Source organism: Pseudorasbora parva, chromosome 14 (genome assembly GCF_024679245.1).
Source record: "Pseudorasbora parva isolate DD20220531a chromosome 14, ASM2467924v1, whole genome shotgun sequence".
Classification (NCBI taxonomy): Eukaryota; Metazoa; Chordata; class Actinopteri; order Cypriniformes; family Gobionidae; genus Pseudorasbora; species Pseudorasbora parva.
Window position 1 is genome coordinate 38757822 of NC_090185.1, and position 9278 is coordinate 38767099.

The 9278-nt window shown below is 37.1% G+C and overlaps 1 long non-coding RNA gene across 1 annotated transcript; it reads right to left on the reverse strand.

Annotated features, from left to right (window-relative positions):
- Positions 1–4710: 4710 nt before the first annotated feature.
- On the reverse strand, positions 4711–6492 carry LOC137040609 (uncharacterized). The gene is made up of 2 exons (XR_010897935.1): positions 6094–6492; positions 4711–4985 (listed from the first exon to the last, which is right to left on the reverse strand). It is a non-coding gene; the product is annotated as an uncharacterized lncRNA (long non-coding RNA).
- Between the last annotated feature and the right edge of the window lie 2786 nt (positions 6493–9278).

Here is a 9278-nt window from a genome sequence, read left to right on the forward strand (position 1 = left end):
ACCTGCAGCGGTCAGAAGTGGCCAGGAACTGGAAAGCAGTGTGTGTTTTGTGTGTGTGTGTGTTGGGAGGGGTGTTTGGCTGGCTTGTAACTGTGTTTGACCCCTCGCCGGGCCATGGCTAATGCAAGTGTGGGCTAGTGAATGGACCGAGGTCAGCGCCCAGTGACACATGACCTGCCACGGTTAATTCCAGTCGAACAATGGATCCGGCCCTGCCGGGAGATCATCCCATTACACCTCCATGCCAAATTAATTGTTTGTTTTCATGGGCCGCTCTCGGGCTGACCCCACGGTCAACTCACTTTAATAACATTCTGTGTTAACCTGGGAAAAGTAGAGTGCAATCTGGTTCCTACACGGATGGAGCTCAGGTTTGTCAGGACCTTCTCTACTCCGGCACAAATGGACGCTGGTCGCTAGCTCCAAAAACTGTCGATTACGTGAGGTAATATCCTTTTTCACTAATACTACTTGAGAAGTGACCACAAACGCCGGAATGTGCCCAAATATAAATGCAGGTGTTGGTAAAAGGAAGCTGTGGAAGCTGATGGAGAGCAGCGTGTCACAGCACTTTGTGTTTAAATAAAGAGAGCGCTGAATGCGGAGAGTGGAGCGCTGGCCTGGGAGCTTCGAGAGCGAGAGAGACAGTAATGTGACAGAGTTTCAGCACCGCAGGCCTGACACACTGATACTGCACAAGAGTTCTACTGTTACCTTCCCTAGCTCTGCTGTTTCCCAACGGGACGCCCTTCACTAAGATGAATTATGGATCATCAGAGGTGGACATACACAACTTCATTACTTGAGTAAAAGTAAAAGTACTACTGGTTAAATATTACTCTGTTACAAGTGAAAGTTGTAAAAACAGATTTTTACTTGAGTGGAAGTACAGAAGTATTTGTTTTCAAAAGTCCTTAATTATAAACAGTTAATTTCCTTTACGTCAACGCTTTATTTTATAATTGTTGTATGAATGTATGCCATCATATGGTTTAAGCCAGTCAGTGATGCCAGCATACGACTAACTTAAACTCATTTAAATACTTGTATAAAAGTTACAAAGCTCTTTCCAAAGCTGCTGTCACTTTAAGGCCAAACGCACGGATCCAATACACTGATACACATCTGATATTCTCCAACTGTTCACCTTCACTAAAGACATAATCAACCTTGTTTATATGAATATTCAACTAAATGAGCATCCGTCTTCTTCCATTTTGCTAAAAACTATAAATCAGTGTTTAATAAATGCTGGGAAATCATTGAACTTCACGAGAAGAGTGTTCCTCACAAGAGTGACTCCTGAAAGGCTTTCTGCAAAAACCCAAACACCTTTTAAAGAAGAAAAAATCATTCACTGACTTTCAAAGCTGCGACAGAAACGACTTTCGACTCTGAGGACCTTGATAGCAATGTAGTGGAGTAAAAAGTACGATATTTGTCTTTCAAATGTAGTGAAGTTTAAGTCATAAGTTTCCAGATAAAATAATATACTCCAGTAAAGTACAGATACTCAAAAAGTGTACTACAGTACTCAAGTAAATGTGCTTAGTTACTGTCCACCTCTGTGGTTCATATACTGATATAGAAAGCAGAGCTGTGACACATTTGGGCATTTACACCTCCCTTCCGTTATTTAGAATAGTTCACGATCAATATGGGTTTTAATTACTTATGTTTTGGGTTATGTCAATTTAGGATGTGTTCACGCTTGGCATGTTTGGTTAAATTAAAACGAACCCTGGTGCGATGGCTCTGTTAGTGAAGTTCATTTTGATAAGTGTGAACTCTGCCATCTGAACCCTGGTGTGCAACAATAGACATAGAGCCCTGAAAAGATGGGTCTCGCTCCGCTTCCAAACAAACTGTGGTGCTGTTTGACCGATGTATGAGCGCAACATGGACCAAAGACATGCAAATGAACCAAAAACAACTTTTACCAAAACTGTATTGCTCTCAACCTGACATATAGTAGTGTAAACTTGACTAGCTTTAACTAGCTAATTAAATTAATGCCACTTGCTGAATAAATATAATACATTTCACATATATCTGCTCTGAAACTAAGCTCATGCTCCATTGTCGCATGATGGAAACCAAAACCAAAACAAAACTAAAACTCTTCACTGTAAACCCTAATGTTTGTCTTTACTTAAACAAATCAAGTAATCTTGACTAAATATTATTAGTTTAGTCCAAATACTAAAAAATATAAGTTACTATAACTTATTAACCTACAAAATGCATAAACTTAAGATTTCAAGTCGTATGAACTCAAAATCATAATTAATCATAAAAAGCTCCCTCTGGTCTTGCTTTGATGTGATTGGCCATGCAAGAGTTCTGTCTGTCAGCGATAACTAATTCACTGATTGGAGGACATTTACAAAAGGCGGTCATTTTCGCCTCGTCTGTTGCTGAATCAAATTAAGATGGAGACTTTTTCATTGTGATGCAATCTTAAATATTTTTTTTTTTAAGTTACTAAACCTAGCAATAGTATGTTATAACTAACCAGATTGACTGTATTTCTGTTTTAATGAAAATAATGGTTTCGTTTAAAGTCACCATGATGGAGATCAGTGTTTGCTTTAGTTGGGCTCTTGACCCTTGACTGTGTAATATTAATAGTTCTCTGGCTGCTTTGTGTTTGTGAGACACATTTGTTAAGGAACAAAGAGTCAAGAGAAAATGTCATCAAATGATGTTGTTAATTCATTGATGATGCAAACATCATCACGTATTGACAAAATCCTTGATATCATGCAGAGTCTAATGCTCTAATTGTCAACGTGGTTTATAAAAGATTTAAGATATTAATATTGATAGCCATGAGATCCTTCACTGTTGTGGTAATTGAACAATGTATTTATTTAATTATTAATTGCACTAAAAGTTTAAATCTACGGCATTAGTTAGAACCACACACACATCAAGAATCGGCGTATGAATCTCTACAATGGTGACAATCAAAAAAAAAAAAAAAGCATAGTGTACTGAACTGGTGTACCAAGTTTGTTGAACTTAAAATATCTGAGGCAACGAGTTACATAATTTTTTGTTTTTGTTTTGATTCATATGATTTTGAGTCTTGTGTTTTAAAAGGTTTGAGTAACTTGTACTTAAAACACAAAGACAACTATACTAATAAATATTGAGTTCATTCAACTTAAAAGTGGCTCTTTGTGATTAAAAAAAAAAGTATTTTTAACTAAATGTCTTGAGTATGGGAAAGCTAAATTTTAAGTCATTGTAACTAAAACTATTTCAGTTGATTTCATAACATGTTTTTATTTAACTGAAATGAAAAGGTTTATGTAGTATGTAATATAGATATTTACATTTTTTTAATTAAATTTTTAGGTTCATTAACTTAATTTTTTTTGAGGCAACGAGTTACCTCAAATTTTTTGAGTTCTGCTTACTAATTTGGGTTTGCAGTGTAGCATAACAAAACATTAAACACGACTAAATCTCTCACTTAATGTTAATCTTGCACCCCTTTGAGTGTCATGGAAAAGCATGCTGGGAAATAGAAATCCCAGCCAGTTTAAGTTAAATTTAAATTTGTCTGAATTAAAAGAAACAAGTTCATAAAACTCAAAACAATAAAACAGTTCAGATTACTTAAAATGTGCCTCTCAAAAGTACTGTCATATACTTAAAAGGTAATTAGTTTGAACTATTTTTTTTTTTAAACTGAGTTGTCTCTACTTAAACCAATGAATTAGTTTGAGCATTAGGGTTTACAGCTACACCGTAAAAAAAAAGTTGGTTTAACTTAAAATAGTAAGTAACCTGGTTGGCTTAAAATTTTGAGTTTATTGAAATGACAAATTTGAGTTGATACAATGAAGAAAACTTGTTTAATAAATAGAAACTCAAAATATTACTGTATCAGAACCGCATAACATTTTTTGATAATAGAAAATAGCACAATTTGGCTGCGTCATCACAAATAAAACACACATGATTAGTCAATACACTTTTAATAATACAAAATCTTTTAATAACATTTTAATGAAGGTTGTCGATTCTCAAAAAATTTAATTGTATTAACTCAAATTTTTTATTTCAATTAACTCAAAATTTTAATGCAACCAGGTAACTTATTTTTTTATTTTTTTTACAGTGTACACACACAGTGAGCGCATTTATCCCAGCGCACATTATTTTTTGGGATGTTCGGGTGAAATATACGCCATAAAAGCCGACCAATCAGTTTGTTAATGTATCCCAATGACTTAAGTGCGGTGTTAAAATGCTTATGTGAATGCTAAGCTGACCAGGACAAAATGTTTTTATTTTTTTTATTTGGTCCAAACCAAACGAACCAAGCGAACCAAACTACAAGTGTGAACACACCCTAAATTTATGCAAAAATTACTAAAAATGCAATTCAGACTAATCTTAATATTAATTAGTTAAATGGTAAATGTTTAAAATGTCATGGTTATGCAACTGCCCTCATATAATAATGAAGAAAAAAGAAGAAATTCTTGAAAATAAAACCTAATAAAATAGTTTTGACATTGTCTTTTATTAATAGCAATATTAACATTTTCTCATTAATATTTATTCATATGTAGAAACCAAATTAGATATCTTATACTAACAGAAGTCATGCTGTTCATGTATCGCGTTTCCCCCAAAAAACTGAATGACATTTAACATTCATGATATTTGCAACAAAAAAAAGCTAAACAATACTTTGAAAAAACACATTTATTACTTAATGGCGTTTTTAGAGTAATTACATTTCAACAATTTTCAAAACCATGTAAAGACCAACACAATAGTTTAAAAAAATATTGTTTCCTCTTACATGTGTTTGAATATATACATTTTTGCTGATAAAAAAGCCATGAAATCAATATCATTCAGAAACCCTATTGTGCCAGGGAAAGGTTTTGAATATGCATGACCAAAAGCTGGTAAATATATTGTTTGTTTTATTTCCATATGATTGAACATGAGTCACTGACCTGCAGTCAGGGCCGGCTCTAGCTCTTTGGTTGCCCTAGGCGAGATGGAGTTTTGCGCCCCCCACCCAACTCCACTCACTTTTATCGTCTCTAATTCAGCACATTTCTGTTTTCCTAGGCCTACCCCTAACGGAGAATCACTTATTATTAAACACGTTCGACGCTTTATTTCCACTTTTCAAACATTTTCTCACTTTTAATTAAAAATATATGCCTTTCCAATTTGATATTTGATGGGAAAAGGGAATAGAGTAAGTGTGGCAAAAGGCAGGATCGAACCACTGATCGATCTGCATCAAATCTTGATGCCGTGCGTCTTACCACTACACTACAGCCATTATAAAGAATTAGGTGAACACAGCATATTTGTGTTTAATGTAAATAATATGGCATCTTTCATTAGCCTGCTCCAGTAAAAAAAAAAAAAAAACGAGAGGCCGTATTTATTTCCTTCCGACGCCCACGTAGAGAGCGTTTGTACTTTTCATAAATAACACGTTATCCATATTCATAACGAACTGGACTTTTGATATTTAAATGACATCCATGTAGGTTATTGTAGATTATTGTCAGTGAAGTTATGTTTGCAATACGTATAGTAATTATGTAGAAAACTAGCAAGTGATAGCTTAGCGACAATATTAATAATATTTAGAAAATAAATATTAGTTGATAAGATTGATACTAAGTAATTTTATTTTGTTTGACAACTTATTGGCTGAGATAAGAAGACTAACCTCTATACTGGGCTTTCTTTCAATTTTCTTCCTTTCTTTTTTTCTCTTTTTCGTCCCTGTGCATCCGCGGGGTTTAGACGCCTCATTTTTGATGAACGCGCAAGATGAGCACTTGCCTGACCTAACGCCTGAACTAATAATCAATAATCACCATCAATTCAATCTAATAATCAGGTTGATAAGTAATAAAACGTGTGGCTGAGGGGGCGCCCTATGATGATCATGTTTAATGAACATTATGTTGTATTTCGCTTGTTCCGATTCTATGCTTAATGGGTAGTAATGGGCGGCACTAGAGCGCGCTCGCGCCCCTAACACAATTGTCGCCCTAGGCAACCGCCTAGCTCGCCTATAGCAAACGCCGGCCCTGCCTGCAGTCCTCAGCAATTCATTTAACAAATGAGTATTACTAACAAAGTAACGAACACATTTCTTGACAAAGCATCTTGTTGTTTCACACACAAAGCTTTCCATCTGAATGAGATAATCACACACTCCCCTAAAACGCCTTCAATAGTCTTGAAAAGTGCAGTTTAGTTAATCGGTTCATTTGATTGTTTCACTCCAACAGATCAATTCTAATAAACAATTCACTGACTCATTTGAGTCCCTTTAACTTTTTTAAGCTTCTGTCTTCAATTCTGTAATTGTGTTTTTAAAATATAAAAACATAAAAATGAAGTTATTGTTGATTTTGAATAAATGAAGTGCATTCTTTTTTCTCTCAAAAATACTACGAATAAAGATATCTCATTGATAATTCAAAAAAAAAAAAAAAAAAAACAGCCTGATAGGTTCAGCCTGTTTTTACTCAGGTGTTTTCTTCCCATAGATTCCCACAGGCTTCTCTTGTCACTTCCTAAAACATGTACTAAATGAACTGTTCTTGCCTTGTTCTTGTAAACATATATAAATTAATGAAAAAAAAATTCAATAGGTTGACTGACCCAGCACCATGCCAAAAACAACCCAGCAGTGGATTCATTTATAAAACTCAAAGCTGGGTTAAAATGACACAGCATGTGTTCTGTCTAATATTTACTCAGCCAAATCCTGGGTTGAGCCTTTGGGGTAATTTTTTGGAGGAACACTACCAGTGTTTGGGTAGTTTTTGTGTTACCAGATCTTCGGTCAGACGTTATAACCCAGTGTTTGGGTAGTTTTTGTGTTACCAGATCTTCGGTCAGACGTTATAACCCAGTGTTTGGGTAGTTTTTGTGTTACCAGATCTTCGGTCAGACGTTATAACCCAGTGTTTGGGTAGTTTTTGTGTTACCAGATCTTCGGTCAGACGTTATAACCCAGTGTTTGGGTAGTTTTGGTGTTACACAGATCCTGGGTCAGATGTAACAACCCAGTGTTTGGGTAGTTTTTGTGTTACTCAGATCCTGCGTCAGATGTAACAACCCAGTGTTTGGGTAGTTTTTGTGTTACTCAGATCCTGGGTCAGACGTAACAACCCAGTGTTTGGGTAGTTTTTGTGTTACTCAGATCCTGGGTCAGATGTAACAATCCAGTGTTTGGGTAGTTTTTATGTTACTCAGATCCTGGGTCAGAGGTAACAACCCAGTGTTTGGGTAGTTTTTGTGTTACTCAGATCCTGGGTCAGACGTAACAACCCAGTGTATGGGTAGTTTTTGTGTTACTCAGATCCGGGGTCAGACGTAACAACCCAGTGTTTGGGTAGTTTTTGTGTTACTCAGATCCTGGTCAGACGTAACAACCCAGTGTTTGGGTAGTTTTTGTGTTATTCAGATCCTGGTCAGACGTAACAACGCAGTGTTTGGGTAGTTTTTGTGTTATTCAGATCCTGGTCAGACGTAACAACCCAGTGTTTGGGTAGTTTTTGTGTTACTCAGATTCTGGGTCAGACGTAACAACCCAGTGTTTGGGTAGTTTTTGTGTTATTCAGATCCTGGGTCAGACGTAACAACCCAGTGTTTGGGTAGTTTTTGTGTTACTCAGATTCTGGTTCAGACGTTACAACCCAGTGTTTGAGTAGTTTTTGTGTTACTCAGATCCTGGGTCAGACGTAACAACCCAGTGTTTGGGTAGTTTTTGTGTTATTCAGATCCTGGGTCAGACGTAACAACCCAGTGTTTGGGTAGTTTTTGTGTTACTCAGATTCTGGTTCAGACGTTACAACCCAGTGTTTGGGTAGTTTTTGTGTTACTCAGATCCTGGGTCAGACGTAACAACCCAGTGTTTGGGTAGTTTTTGTGTTATTCAGATCCTGGGTCAGATGTAACAACCCAGTGCTTGGGTAGTTTTTGTGTTATTCAGATCCTGGGTCAGACGTTACAACCCAGTGTATGAGTAGTTTTTGTGTTACCAGATCTTCGGTCAGACGTTACAACCCAGTGTTTGGGTAGTTTTGTGTTACTCAGATCCTGGGTCAGACGTAACAACCCAGTGTTTGGGTAGTTTTTGTGTTACTCAGACCCTGGGTCAGATGTAACAACCCAGTGTTTGGGTAGTTTTTGTGTTATTCAGATCCTGGGTCAGACATTACAACCCAGTGTTTGAGTAGTTTTTGTGTTACCAGATCTTCGGTCTTACGTAACAACCCAGTGTTTGGGTAGTTTTTGTGTTACTCAGATCCTGGGTCAGATGTAACAACCCAGTGTTTGGGTAGTTTTTGTGTTACACAGAGCCTGGGTTAGACATAACAACCCAGTGTTTGGGTAGTTTTTGTGTTACTCAGATCCTGGGTCAGACGTAACAACCCAGTGTTTGGGTAATTTTTGTGTTACCAGATCTTCGGTCAGACGTAACAACCCAGTGTTTGGGTAGTTTTTGTGTTACTCAGATCCTGGGTTAGATGTAACAACCTAGTGTTTGTGTAGTTTTTGTGTTACACAGATCCTGGGTCAGACAAAACAACCCAGTGTTTGGGTAGTTTTTATGTTACTCAGATCCTGGGTCAGACGTAACAACCCAGTGTATGGGTAGTTTTTGTGTCACTCAGATCCTGGGTCAGACGTAGCAACCCAGTGTTTGGGTAGTTTTTGTGTTACTCAGATCCTGGGTCAGACGTAACAACCCAGTGTTTGGGTAGTTTTTGTGTTACCAGATCTTCGGTCAGACGTAACAACCCAGTGTTTGGGTAGTTTTTGTGTTACTCAGATCCTGGGTCAGATGTAACAACCCAGTGTTTGTGTAGTTTTTGTGTCACTCAGATCCTGGGTCAGACGTAACAACCCAGTGTTTGGGTAGTTTTTGTGTTACTCAGATCCTGGGTCAGACGTAACAACCCAGTGTTTGGGTAGTTTTTGTGTTACCAGATCTTCGGTCAGACGTAACAACCCAGTGTTTGGGTAGTTTTTGTGTTACTCAGATCCTGGGTCAGACGTAACAACCCAGTTTTTGGGTAGTTTTTGTGTTACCAGATCTTCGGTCAGACGTAACAACCCAGTGTTTGGGTAGTTTTTGTGTTACTCAGATCCTGGGTCAGATGTAACAACCCAGTTTTTGTGTAGTTTTTGTGTTACACAGATCCTGGGTCAGACAAAACAACCCAGTGTTTGGGTAGTTTTTATGTTACTCAGATCCTGGG